Genomic DNA, 14,695 nt, shown 5'->3' with positions numbered 1-14,695 from the left:
AATGGCGCGGCGGGTGTTCGCCGCGTGGACTTCCTCCTGGGTCGGCTCCGGCGTCGGCTCACGGGAAGGGGAGGACTGGCTGGAAAGATCCGATGGAGCAGAGGAGGAAGAAGACATGGTGGCACAGGAGGGCTTTTGGAGTGCTAATGCGAAGAAGATGCGGAAATAAGCTGTGCGGAGCGGTTAAATAAAGGGGATATAGTGGAAATTCAATGCCACAGCAGTTTCCGAGGAAGTGGTGCCTAAAAAAAAAAACTGCCAGGTCACGCGGAGAAGTTGAGAAGGCAAGGCATCATGATGACGGATACTGCAACGGTTCTGCCACGACATGACCCGACGAAAGAAAAGCAGAGTGATTTTGGAATTACCAATTCCAAAACCAGGGGGGCATGTGTTATCACCAGAATTTGACCGAGTCAGAGGTGGGCCGCGATCAGGATGGACTTGAAGATATGTACATGGAAGAAATACGTGAATCGGCCTTGTGTACCAAGTTTGGGCTAGTTTGCCCTTGTATCTGTAATATATTAGATCGTATCTTAAGTTAGAAGTTAGAGTTTTACCCGTGCACGGTTAGGTGCACGCCTAAATTAGAAAGTCCGCTGGACTATAAATATGTATCTAGGGTTTATGGAATAAACAACAACCAACGTTCACCCAAACAAATCAATCTCGGCGCATCGCCAACTCCTTCGTCTCGAGGGTTTCTACCGGTAAGCGACATGCTGCCTAGATCGCATCTTGCGATCTAGGCAGCACAAGCTCCACGTTGTTCATGCGTTGCTCGTACTGAAGCCTTGTTGATGGCGAGCAACGTAGTTATCATAGATGTGTTAGGGTTAGCATAGTTCTTCGTGTTACATGCTATCGTAGTGCAACCCTTGCATGTCTAGCCGCCCTCACACCTATCTTAGGTGTGGGGGCGGCACCCCGCTTGATCATTATTTAGTAGATCTGATCCGTTACGATTGCTCCTTGTTCTACAAGGATTAGTTTAATATCTGCAATAGTTAGGCCTTACAAAGGGGGGGAGGATCCAGCGGCACGTAGGGTGTCGTTTGCTAGTCCTAAACAGGATGTTCCGGGGATCAACTTCGTGTTGGTTTTTAGGCCTTGTTTAGGATCGGCTTACGATCACCGTGCGTGGCCGCGAGGCCCAACCTGGAGTAGGATGATCCGATTATGCGGTGAAAACCCTAAATCGTCGTAGATCTCATTAGCTTTATCTTGATCAAGCAGGACCACCATATATTCGTGCACCCCGTACGAATCATGGGTGGATCGGCTCCTTGAGCCGATTCACAGGATAACCTGAGAGCCGATCGAGGCTCGTATTTAATGTTTACATGTATGCCATGCAGGAAACTAAGCGAGGCATCTCCATCACCTTCCTGACCAGGTATAGGTCAGGTGGCACGCCCTTGCATCAGCATCGGACGTGTGACCAGAAGGCTTTGCGGGCCGTCGCTCGGAGGGACCTCAGCCAGCCGCAGCTCTAGGTTGTTCCCGGCTCTACCGTGTTGATCGTCGCTGCCCGCCGGTGGGTTTTGACAGTCAACAATATCTCTTTGATGAAACCAGCTTCTCTAAGTCGATCAATTTCTGACAGCATGGCTTTGCGATTTGGTTCCGAAAAACGCCGCAAAGGTTGTTTGATTGGTCTCGCTATTGGATCCAAGTTTAGGTGGTGCTCGGCAAGTTCCCTGGGTACTCCTGGCATGTCAGCTGGACACCATGCGAAGATTTTCCAGTGCTCACGGAGGAACTCGACGAGCGCGCTTTCCTATGCTAGGTCCATATTTGTTGCGATGGACGTCGTTTTCTTCGGATCTGTCGGGTGAATCTGCACTTCCTTAGAATCTTTTGCGGTATTGAAAGTTGATTCCTTGTTGGGCCTCCCTACGTCTGGTAGCACATCATAATCAGTCATGAGCCTTGACGCTGCGTACTCTGCCTGTATCCCGAAAGTTTCTGATAGTCGATGAAAATCTTTGTCGCATTTATCGGCCAGCGCGAAGCTTCCTTTGACTGTGATTGGTCCCTTAGGTCCAGGTAACCTCCAAAGCAAGTACGTGTAATGTGGTACTTCCATAAACCTGGCATATGCTGGTCGCCCCAACAAAGCGTGATATTGCGACGGGAAATCCACAACTTCGAATTCCAACCTTTCTATCCTATAGTTTTCTCGGGTTCCAAACTGAACGTCGAGATTGATCCTCCCCAGTGGGTAACTTGGCTTCTCTGGTGTGATGCCGTGGAAACGTGTGTCGGTAGGTTTCAAATTTGCGAGGGAAATATTCATCTTCCTTAGCGTATCTACGTACATAAGGTTTAAACTGCTGCTTCCATCTATGAATACTCGAGATACATCGAATCCCGCAATTACTGCTGGTAAGATCGGTCTTGATCGCCTGGTCGAGGGACTTGTCATGGATGATCAGCTATTGTGAAGCCAATATCTTGCCCCGACCGATTAAGGTACTCGACTGTTGGTGGTGGCATCTTCTCTGCCATAAACACCTGTCGCGAGATTACTTTCTGAGCTCTATTGGATGGCCTGCCTTTCTGAATCATTGAGACCGCTCCGTTAGAGTTAGGATCAACATAGGGCGGTGGAGCAGGTGCTGCCGCTATTCTGAGCTGATGTCGATTTTCATCTGTAATCGCGGGAAGAGGTGGCAAGTGAATCTCACTCCTAGGTCCTTGAGGATTTCTGTGCGCTGCCTGAGCATTTGCATGTCCTGCCCATCTTAACATTGCCTGGAAATTTCGGCAATCCTTTTGCAAGTGTCCTGACTGTCTTTTTCCATTGTTATCGAGAAAGAAATGCATCTGACACGGCCCGTTCATCATCTCTTCGGGAGACACAAAAGGTCTCTGGAACCTTGGCCCGCTATTTTGCATGTTATCTCTATTGTCGCCTTGCTGTGCATTACTTCTCTGGTAGTCATCTCTACTGTTTCCTCCATTGTTTCCCCGAAAGCCAGCCGATATTTGGCCAGGTGCATCGTAACTTGAAAATTGACGGGGAAATCGGCGTTTATTTTGAAAATTTCGACTGCGATCTTCCGCTGGGGACCTATGTCGTTTGTTATGTACCGCATCTTCACCATCTTCCCATCTGTTTGCTATCTGCATTAAAGCTGATACTGTTCTTGGGTTTGTCCTCACCAAGTCCTCCACGAAATCTCCTCGTCGAACTCCTGCAACAAATGCATCTATCGCTCTTTCGTCAGATATATTTTCCGCCGAGTTTTTGATGATGTTCCACCTTTGGATGTACTTCCTCATTGATTCATCATGCTTTTGTCGACATGGCCTCAACTCTTCTAGTGTCGCAGGTTTTTTGCAGGTTGACCGGAAATTCTTGATAAACACGTCCTCAAAACTTTCCCAGCTGTCGATGGAACCTGGGGGAAGCTTCTTTATCCATGATCTGGCGGCTCCGCTCAGATGTATCTAGATGCTTTGCATGGCTGTCGCTCTGGTCCCGCCTATCAATTTTACTGTCTCGAGGTAATCGACTAGCCAATCCTCAGGGTCTTGCAGTCCATCGAATTTCTTGAAACTATCGGGTAGCTTGAATCCTGATGGAACTCGAGTTTTTCGGACCCGTCGTGTGAAACATGGAAGTCCACACATGTCCTCTTCAGCAAGTTCTAGTGAATGCCGACGTTCCCTTCTTTCTTGTCGCGCTCTATCAACTCTGGCCTGAGTTGTTGTGTCTCTGGCTCCACTTGCTCTTGGTGGATCTTGCACTGCTGCGGTAGGTCTCGGACTATTTTGCCTTGCAGTTCCTTCGGGAGGTGTAGCTGTGAACGCTGCTCCCATGGCTCCACATCCTGCCATGGCCATGTTGTACAACGCTTCTCTTGGATCTCCGGGAGGTGGCCTGGACGCTAAGATGAAAGCTTGTGTCGCCATGTATCCTGCTTCCGGCGTTTTTGGGATAATATTCCCCCTCGTGTCGATTGACATAAAGGACATGTCGAGGTTTTGGATTAGAGTCTCTCTTTCAGCTTCCGGTATATTTTGCAGCCGAGATCTTGCTCTCCTCCGAGCTTCTCTATGACTATCTCCCGAAGTTTCTGTTTATCGACTTAATTCCGCTCGTCGCCTGCTTGATGCGGAAGCTGCCTCCTGATACGTCTCCGACGTATCGATAATTTCTTGTGTTCCATGCCACATTATTGATGATATCTACATGTTTTATGCACACTTTATGTCATATTCGTGCATTTTCTGGAACTAACCTATTAACAAGATGCCGAAGTGCCGATTCTTTGTTTTACGCTGTTTTTGGTTTCAGAAATCCTAGTAAAGAAATATTCTCGGAATTGGACGAAATCAACGCCCAGGGTCCTATTTTGCCACGAAGCTTCCAGAAGACCGAAGAGGAGACGAAGTGGGGCCACGAGGTGGCCAGACTATAGGGCGGCGTGGCCCAAGCCCTGGCCGTGCCGACCTATAGTGTGGGCCCCTCGTGTGGCCCCCTGACCTGCCCTTCCGCCTACTTAAAGCCTCAGTCGCGAAACCCCCAGTACCGAGAGCCACGATACGGAAAACCTTCCAGAGACGCCGCCGCCGCCAATCCCATCTCGGGGGATTCAGGAGATCGCCTCCGGCACCCTGCCGGAGAGGGGATTCATCTCCCGGAGGACTCTACGCCGCCATGGTCGCCTCCGGAGTGATGAGTGAGTAGTTCACCCCTGGACTATGGGTCCATAGCAGTAGCTAGATGGTTGTCTTCTCCTCATTGTGCTTAATTGTCGGGTCTTGTGAGCTGCCTAACATGATCAAGATCATCTATCTGTAATTCTATATGTTGCGTTTGTTGGGATCCGATGAATAGAGAATACTATGTTATGTTGATTATCAATTCATGTCTATGTGTTGTTTATGATCTTGCATGCTCTCCGTTACTAGTAGATGCTCTGGCCAAGTAGATGCTTGTAACTCCAAGAGGGAGTATTTATGCTCGATAGTGGGTTCATGTCTCCGTGAATCTGGGGAAGTGACAGAAATCTCTAAGATTATGGATGTGCTGTTGCCACTAGGGATAAAACATTGGTGCTATGTTCGAGGATGTAGTTACTGATTACATTACGCGCAATACTTAATGCAATTGTCTGTTGTTAGCAACTTAATACTGGAGGGGGTTCGGATGATAACCTGAAGGTGGACTTTTTAGGCATAGATGCATGCTGGATAGCGGTCTATGTACTTTGTCGTAATGCCCAATTAAATCTCACAATACTCATCATAATATGTATGTGCATGGTCATGCCCTCTTTATTTGTCAATTGCCCAACTGTAATTTGTTCACCCAACATGCTGTTTATCTTATGGGAGAGACACCTCTAGTGAACTGTGGACCCCGGTCCAATTCTCTATACTGAAATACAATCTCTTTTGCAATACTTGTTCTACTGTTTTCTGCAAACAATCATCTTCCACACAATACGGTTAATCCTTTGTTACAGGAAGCCGGTGAGATTGACAACCTCACTGTTTCGTTGGGGCAAAGTACTTTGGTTGTGTTGTGCAGGTTCCACGTCGGCGCCGGAATCTCTGGTGTTGCGCCGCACTACATACCGCCGCCATCAACCTTCAACGTGCTTCTTGACTCCTACTGGTTCGATTAAACCTTGGTTTCTTACTGAGGGAAACTTGCCGCTGTGCGCATCACACCTTCCTCTTGGGGTTCCCAACGGACGTGTCAACTGCACGCATCAAGCAAATTTCTGGCGCCGTTGCCGGGGAGATCAAGACACGCTGCAAGGGGAGTCTCCACATCCCAATCTCTTTACTTTGTTTTTGTCTTGCTTAGTTTTATTTACTACTTTGTTTCCTGCATTATATCAAAACACAAAAAAATTAGTTGCTAGTTTTACTTTATTTGCTATCTTGTTTGCTATATCAAAAACCAAAAAAAAATTAGTTACTTGCATTTACTTTATCTAGTTTGCTTTATTTACTACTGCTAAAATGGCCACCCCTGAAAATACTAAGTTGTGTGATTTCACAACCACAAATAATAATGATTTCTTATGCACACCTATTGCTCCACCTGCTACTACAGCAGAATTCTTTGAAATTAAACCTGCTTTAGTGAATCTTGTTATGCGAGAGCAATTTTCTGGTGTTAGTTCTGATGATGCTGCTGCCCATCTCAATAATTTTGTTGAATTGTGTGAAATGAAAAAATATAAAGATGTAGATGGTGACATTATAAAATTGAAATTGTTCCCTTTCTCATTAAGAGGAAGAGCTAAAGATTGGTTGCTATCTCTGCCTAAGAATAGTATTGATTCCTGGACTAAATGCAAGGATGCTTTTATTGGTAGATATTATCCCCCTGCTAAAATTATATCTTTAAGGAGTAGCATAATGAATTTTAAACAATTAGATACTGAGCATGTTGCACAAGCATGGGAAAGAATGAAATCTTTGGTTAAAAATTGCCCAACCCATGGACTGACTACTTGGATGATCATCCAAACCTTTTATGCAGGACTGAATTTTTCTTCGCGGAATTTATTGGATTCAGCTGCTGGAGGTACCTTTATGTCCATCACTTTGGGGGCGGCTACAAAGCTTCTTGATGATATGATGATTAATTACTCTGAATGGCACACGGAAAGAGCTCCACAAGGTAAGAAGGTAAATTCTGTTGAAGAATCCTCTTCCTTGAATGATAAGATTGATGCTATTATGTCTATGCTTGTGAATGATAGGACTAATGTTGATCCTAATAATGTTCCGTTAGCTTCATTGGTTGCCCAAGAAGAACATGTTGATGTAAACTTCATTAAAAATAATAATTTCAACAACAATGCTTATCGGAACAATTCTAGTAATAACTATAGGCCATATCCTTATAATAATGGTAACGGTTATGCTAATTCTTATGGGAATTCTTACAATAATAATAGGAATACACCCCCTGGACTTGAAGCTATGCTTAAAGAATTCATTAATACACAAACTGCCTTTAACAAATCTGTTGAGGAAAAACTCAATAAAATTGATATTCTCGCTTCTAAGGTTGATAGTCTTGCCTCTGATGTTGATCTTTTGAAATCGAAAGTTATGCCTAATAGGGATATTGAAAATAAAATTGTTACTACAGCAAATGCCATCCAAGTTAGAATTAATGAGAATATAAGATTGTGAAGGAGATATGCCCTAGAGGCAATAATAAAGTGGTTATTATTTATATCTTTATGTTTATGATAAATGTTTATATATCATGCTATAATTGTATTAACCGAAACATTAGTACATGTGTGATATGTAGACAAACAAGAAGTCCCTAGTATGCCTCTTAAACTAGCTTGTTGATTAATGGATGATTAGTTTCATAATCATGAACATTGGATGTTATTAATAACAAGGTTATGTCATTGTATGAATGATGTAATGGACACACCCAATTAAGCGTAGCATAAGATCTCGTCATTAAGTTATTTGCTATAAGCTTTCGATACATAGTTACCTAGTCCTTATGACCATGAGATCATGTAAATCACTTATACCGGAAAGGTACTTTGATTACACCAAACACCACTGCGTAAATGGGTGGTTATAAAGGTGGGATTAAGTATCCGGAAAGTATGAGTTGAGGCATATGGATCAACAGTGGGATTTGTCCATCTCGATGACGGATAGATATACTCTAGGCCCTCTCGGTGGAATGTCGTCTAATGTCTTGCAAGCATATGAATGAGTTCATAAGAGACCACATACCACGGTACGAGTAAAGAGTACTTGTCAGGAGACGAGGTTGAACAAGGTATAGAGTGATACCAAAGATCAAACCTCGGACAAGTAAAATATCGCGAGACAAAGGGAATTGGTATTGTATGTGAATGGTTCATTCGATCACTAAAGTCATCGTTGAATATGTGGGAGCCATTATGGATCTCCAGATCCCGCTATTGGTTATTGGTCGGAGTGAGTACTCAACCATGTCCGCATAGTTCACGAACCGTAGGGTGACACACTTAAAGTTGGATGTTGAAATGGTAGTACTTGAATATGGAATGGAGTTCGAATATTTGTTCGGAGTCCCGGATGAGATCCCGGACATCACGAGGAGTTCCGGAATGGTCCGGAGAATAAGATTCATATATAGGATGTCATTTTATGTGAATTAAAATGTCGCGGAAGGTTCTATGGAAGGTTCTAGAAGGTTCTAGAAAAGTCCGGAAGAAACCACCAAGGAAGGTGGAGTCGACATGGGACTCCACCTCCATGGCCGGCCAACCCTAGTGGGGGAGGAGTCCCAAGTGGACTCCCCCTTAGGGGGCCGGCCACCCCCCCATATGGGAGGTGGAACTCCCACCTTTGGTGGGAGTCCTAGCTTGGCTAGGTTTCCCCCTCTTATGGAAGGTTTTTGGTTCGGGTCTTATTCGAAGACTTGGACACCAACACTTGGGGATCCACCTATATAATGAGGGGCCAAGGGAGGGGGCCGGCTACCCCCAAGACCACAAGCTGGCCGCCCCCCTTGAAGTGGCCGGCCACCCCCTCCCAAACCCTAGCCGCCCCTCTCTCCTCCATATCTCCCGCGTAGCTTAGCGAAGCTCCGCCGGACTTCTCCACCGCCACCGACACCACGCCGTCGTGCTGTCGGATTCAAGAGGAGCTACTACTTCCGCTGCCCGCTGGAACGGGAGGTGGACGTCGTCTTCATCAACAACTGAACGTGTGACCGAGTACGGAGGTGCTGCCCGTTTGTGGCGCCGGAACCGATCGTGATCAAGATCTTCTACGCGCTTTTGCAAGTGGCAAGTGATCGTCTACCGCAGCAACAAGAGCCTCCTCTTGTAGGCTTTGGAATCTCTTCAAGGGTGAGACTCGATACCCCCTCGTTGCTACCGTCTTCTAGATTGCATCTTGGCTTGGATTGCGTGTTCGCGGTAGGAAATTTTTTGTTTTCTATGCAACGTTATCCTACAGTGGTATCAGAGCCGTGTCTATGCATAGATGGTTGCACGAGTAGAACACAATGGTTTTTGGGCGTTGATACTCTTGTTATCTTTAGTTTGAGTACTTTGCATCTTTGTGGCATAGTGGGATGAAGCGGCCCGGACTAACTTTACATGACCGCGTTCATGAGACTTGTTCCTCGTTCGACATGCAACTTGTATTGCATAAGAGGCTTTGCGGGTGTCTGTCTCTCCTACTATAGTGAAGATTCAATTTACTCTTCTATTGAAAACATTAGTATCAACGTTGTGGTTCATGTTCGTAGGTTGATTAGATCTCTCTCGAAAACCCTAAACCACGTAAAATATGCAAACCAAATTAGAGACGTCTAACTTGTTTTTGCAGGGTTTGGTGATGTGATATGGCCATAATGTGATGATGAATATGTATGAGATGATCATTATTGTATTGTGGCAACCGGCAGGAGCCTTATGGTTGTCTTTAAATTTCATGTTGAGTAGTATATCAAAGTAGTTGTAATAGTTGCTACATGGAGGACAATCATGAAGACGGCGTCATTGACCTTGACGCTACGCCGACGATGATGGAGATCATGCCCGAAGATGATGGAGATCATGTCCGTGCTTTGGAGATGAAGATCAAAGGCGCAAAGACAAAAGGGCCATATCATATCACATATGAACTGCATGTGATGTTAATCCTTTTATGCATCTTATTTTGTTTAGATCGCGACGGTAGCATTATAAGATGATCCCTCACTAAAATCTCAAGATAATAAAGTGTTCATCCTTAGTAGCACCGTTGCCAAGACTTGTCGTTTCGAAGCATCTCGTGATGATCGGGTGTGATAGAATCAACAAGTGCATACAACGGGTGCAAGACAGTTTTGCACATGCGGATACTAAGGTGGCCTTGACGAGCCTAGCATGTACAGACATGGTCTCGGAACACGTGATACCGAAAGGTAGAGCATGAATCATATGGTTGATATGATGAACACTTTGAGTGTTCGCCATTGAAGTCACACCTTTTCTCGTGATGATCGGGTTTAGGTGCGGTGGATTTGGTTCGTGTGATCACTAAGACAATGCGAGGGATATTGTTTTGAGTGGGAGTTCACTTAGATTTTTAATTATGTTGAATTAAAATTTGAACTCAATTTGTCATAAACTTAGTCTAAACTATTGCAAATATATGTTGTAGAGATGGCGTCCCCAATCAATTTTAATCAGTTCCTAGAGAAAGAGAAACTTTAGAGCAACGGTAGCAACTTCACCGATCGGTTCCATCATGTGAGGATCTTCCTCTCTAGCGGAAATCTGCAATTTGTGCTTGATGCACCGCTAGGTGACCCTCCTGCAGAAACTGAAACCGATGAAGTAAAAGCTGTTTACGCGACTCGGAAAACTCGGTACTCTCAAGTTCAGTGTGCCATCCTGTGCAGTCTGGAATCCAATCTTCAAAAACGTTTTGAGCACCACGATCCTCATGAGTTGATGAATGAGCTGAAAGCTATATTCGAGACTCATGCGGCTGTGGAATGCTATGAAGCATCGAAACATTTCTTCAGCTGTATGATGGAAGAAGGCAGCTCCGTTAGTGAGCACATGCTCGCCATGACCGGGCATGCGAAGAAACTCAGTGACTTGGGAATAGTGATTCCTAATAGACTGGGGATTAATCGTGTCCTTCAATCACTGCCACCAAGTTACAAGAACTTTGTGATGAACTACAATATGCAGAACATGAACAAGGAGTTACCTGAACTCTTTGGCATGCTAAAAGCTGCTGAGATTGAGATCAAGAAAGAGCACCAAGTGTTGATGGTCAACAAGACCACCAGTTTCAAGAAACAGGGCAAGTCTAAGGGAAAATTCAAGAAGGGTGGCAAGAAAGCTGCCACGCCTCCTATGAAACCTAAGAACGGCCCTAAGCCTGATGCTGAGTGCTATTATCGCAAGGAGAAGGGACACCGGAAGCGTAATTGCTCCAAGTATCCGGCTGATCCGAAGAGCGGCCTTGTCAAGAAGAAGAAAGAAGGTATATCCGATATACATGTTATAGATGTTTATCTCACTGGTTCTCGTTCTAGTACTGGTATTTGATACCGGTTCGGTTGCTCATATCTCAGTAACTCGAAACAGGAACTAAAGAATAAACGAAGACTACCGAAAGATGAAGTGACGATGCGCGTTGGAAATGGATCCAAAGTCGATGTGATCGTGTCGCACACTTCCTCTACATCTACCTTCGGGATTAGTTTTAAGCCTAAATAATTGCTATTTTGTACCTGCGTTGAGCATGAACATTATATCTGGATCTTGTTTAATGCAAGACGGTTATTCATTCAAGTCTGAGAATAATGGTTGTTCTATTTTTATGAATAATATCTTTTATGGTCAAGCACCACAAAAGAATGGCTTATTTCTGTTAGATCTCGATAGTAGTGATACACATATACATAACATTGATGCTAAGCGAATTAAATTAAATAATAATTCTACTTATATGTGGCACTGTCGTCTTGGTCATATTGGAGTGAAACGCATGAAGAAACTCCATACTGATGGATTACTTGAATCACTTGACTTTGAGTCACTTGATAGATGCGAAGCATGTCTAATGGGAAAAATGACAAAGACTCCATTTTCTGGTATGATGGAGCGAGCTACTGACTTATTGGAAATCATACATACCGATGTATGTGGACCAATGAGTGTAGCATCGTGCGGTGGTTATCGTTATGTTCTAACCTTCACAGATGATCTGAGTAGATATGGGTATATCTATTTCATGAAACATAAATCCGAAACTTTCGAGAAGTTTAAGGAATTTCAAAGTGAAGTAGAAAATCAACGTAACAAGAAGATCAAATTTCTACGATCTGATCGTGGAGGTGAATATCTGAGTTATGAGTTTGGCATGCATTTAAAGAAATGCGGAATACTTTCACAATTGACACCGCCAGGAACACCTCAACGAAACGGTGTGTCCGAACGTCGTAATCGAACTCTCTTAGATATGGTTCGTAGTATGATGTCTCTTACTGATTTGCCATTATCATTTTGGAGTTATGCATTAGAGACAGCCGCATTCACTTTAAATAGAGCACCATCAAAATCCGTAGAAACGACACCGTATGAATTATGGTTTAACAAGAAACCTAAGCTGTCGTTCCTGAAAGTTTGGGGTTGCGAAGCCTATGTAAAGAAGTTACAACCGGACAAGCTAGAACCCAAAGCGGAGAAATGCGTCTTCATAGGATACCCTAAGGAAACTATAGGGTACACTTTCTATCACAGATCCGAAGGCAAAATCTTTGTTGCTAAGAACGGAACCTTTCTTGAGAAAGAATTTCTCACTAAAGAAGTGACTGGAAGAAAAGTAGAACTTCGATGAGATTGATGAATCTATACTCGTTGATCAGAGTAGCGCAAGCATCGGAAGTTGTACCTGTACCGCCTACACCGGCAACAGAGGAAGCTAATGATAATGATCATGAAACTTCGAACGAGGAAACTACTGAACCTCGCAGATCGACAAGGGAACGTGCCACTCCTGATTGGTATGATCCTTGTCTAAATGTCATGATTGTGGATAACAATGATGAGGACCCTGCGACGTATGAAGAAGCGATGATGAGCCCAGATTCCAACAAATGGCAAGAAGCCATGAAATCCGAAATGGGATCCATGTATGATAACAAAGTATGGACTTTGGTAGACTTACCTGATAGCCGAAAGGCTGTCGAAAATAAATGGATCTTCAAGAGAAAAACAGATGCTGATGGTAATATTACTGTCTATAAAGCTCGACTTGTCGCGAAGGGTTTCCGACAAATTCAAGGAGTTGACTACGATGAGACTTTCTCACTCGTAGCGAAGCTAAAATCTGTGAGGATTTTGTTAGCAATAGCTGCATTTTTCGATTATGAAATTTGGCGTATGGATGTCAAAACGGCGTTCCTTAATGGAGACATTGAGGAAGAGTTGTATATGGTACAACCCAAAGGTTTTGTCGATCCTAAAAATGCTGACAAAGTATGCAAACTTCAGCGTTCAATCTATGGACTGAAGCAAGCATCAAGAAGTTGGAACCGACGCTTTGATAAGGTGATCAAAGACTTCGGGTTTATACAAAGGTCATGGAGAGGCCTGTATTTACAAGAAAGTGAGTGGGAGCTCTGTAGCATTCCTGATATTATATGTAGATGACATATTATTGATCGGGAATGATATAGAACTATTAAGCGATGTTAAAGGTTATTTGAATAATAGTTTTTCAATGAAAGACCTTGGTGAAGCATCATATATATTAGGCATCAAGATTTATAGAGATAGATCAAGACGCCTAATAGGGCTATCACAGAGTACATATCTGGACAAGATTCTAAAGAAGTTTAGAATGGACGAAAGTAAGAAAGGGTTCTTACCTATGTTACCAGGCAAGGTATTGAGTAAAACTCAAGGACCGGCTACGGCAGAAGAAAGAGAAAGGATGAGTAATATCCCCTATGCCTCGGCAATAGGATCTATCATGTATGCCATGCTATGTACTAGACCGGATATAGCACATGTTGTTAGTTTGACTAGCAGATATCAAAGTGATCCAGAATGGAACACTGGACAGCGGTCAAGAATATCCTGAAGTACTTGAAAAGAACTAAGGATATGTTTCTTTGTTATGGAGGTGACCAAGAGCTCGTTGTAAACGGTTACACCGATGCAAGTTGGAACACTGATCCTGATGACTCTAAGTCACAATGCAGGTACGTGTTTATATTGAATGGTGCTGCAGATAGTCGGGCAAGCTCGAAGCGGTGCACGGTGGCGAAGTCTTCAACAGAATCGAGTACATAGCGGCTTCAGAGGCTTCATCGAAGCGGTATGGATGAAGAGGTTCATTGTAGAGCTCGGTGTGGTTCCTAGTGCATTGGACCCATTAATCATTTACTGTGATAACATGGGTGCCATCGCCAATGCACAAGAGCCAAGGTCACACAAGAGGCTGAAGCATATCAAGCTGCGTTACCACTCGATTCGCGAGTACATCGAAGATGGAGAAGTAAATATTTGCAAAGTACACACTGATCTGAATGTAGCAGATCCGTTGACTAAAGCTCTCCCTAGGGCAAAGCATGACCAACACCAGAATGCCATGGGTGTTAGGTATATTACAATGTAATCTAGATTATTGACTCTAGTGCAAGTGGGAGACTGAAGGAGATATGCCCTAGAGGCAATAATAAAGTGGTTATTATTTATATCTTTATGTTTATGATAAATGTTTATATATCATGCTATAATTGTATTAACCGAAACATTAGTACATGTGTGATATGTAGACAAACAAGAAGTCCCTAGTATGCCTCTTAAACTAGCTTGTTGATTAATGGATGATTAGTTTCATAATCATGAACATTGGATGTTATTAATAACAAGGTTATGTCATTGTATGAATGATGTAATGGACACACCCAATTAAGCGTAGCATAAGATCTCGTCATTAAGTTATTTGCTATAAGCTTTCGATACATAGTTACCTAGTCCTTATGACCATGAGATCATGTAAATCACTTATACCGGAAAGGTACTTTGATTACACCAAACACCACTGCGTAAATGGGTGGTTATAAAGGTGGGATTAAGTATCCGGAAAGTAAGAGTTGAGGCATATGGATCAACAGTGGGATTTGTCCATCCCGATGACGGATAGATATACTCTGGGCCCTCTCGGTGGA

This window comes from Lolium perenne, chromosome 2 (assembly GCF_019359855.2).
Source record: "Lolium perenne isolate Kyuss_39 chromosome 2, Kyuss_2.0, whole genome shotgun sequence".
NCBI classification, from domain to species: Eukaryota; Viridiplantae; Streptophyta; class Magnoliopsida; order Poales; family Poaceae; genus Lolium; species Lolium perenne.
Note: the sequence above shows the minus strand (reverse complement) of the source record.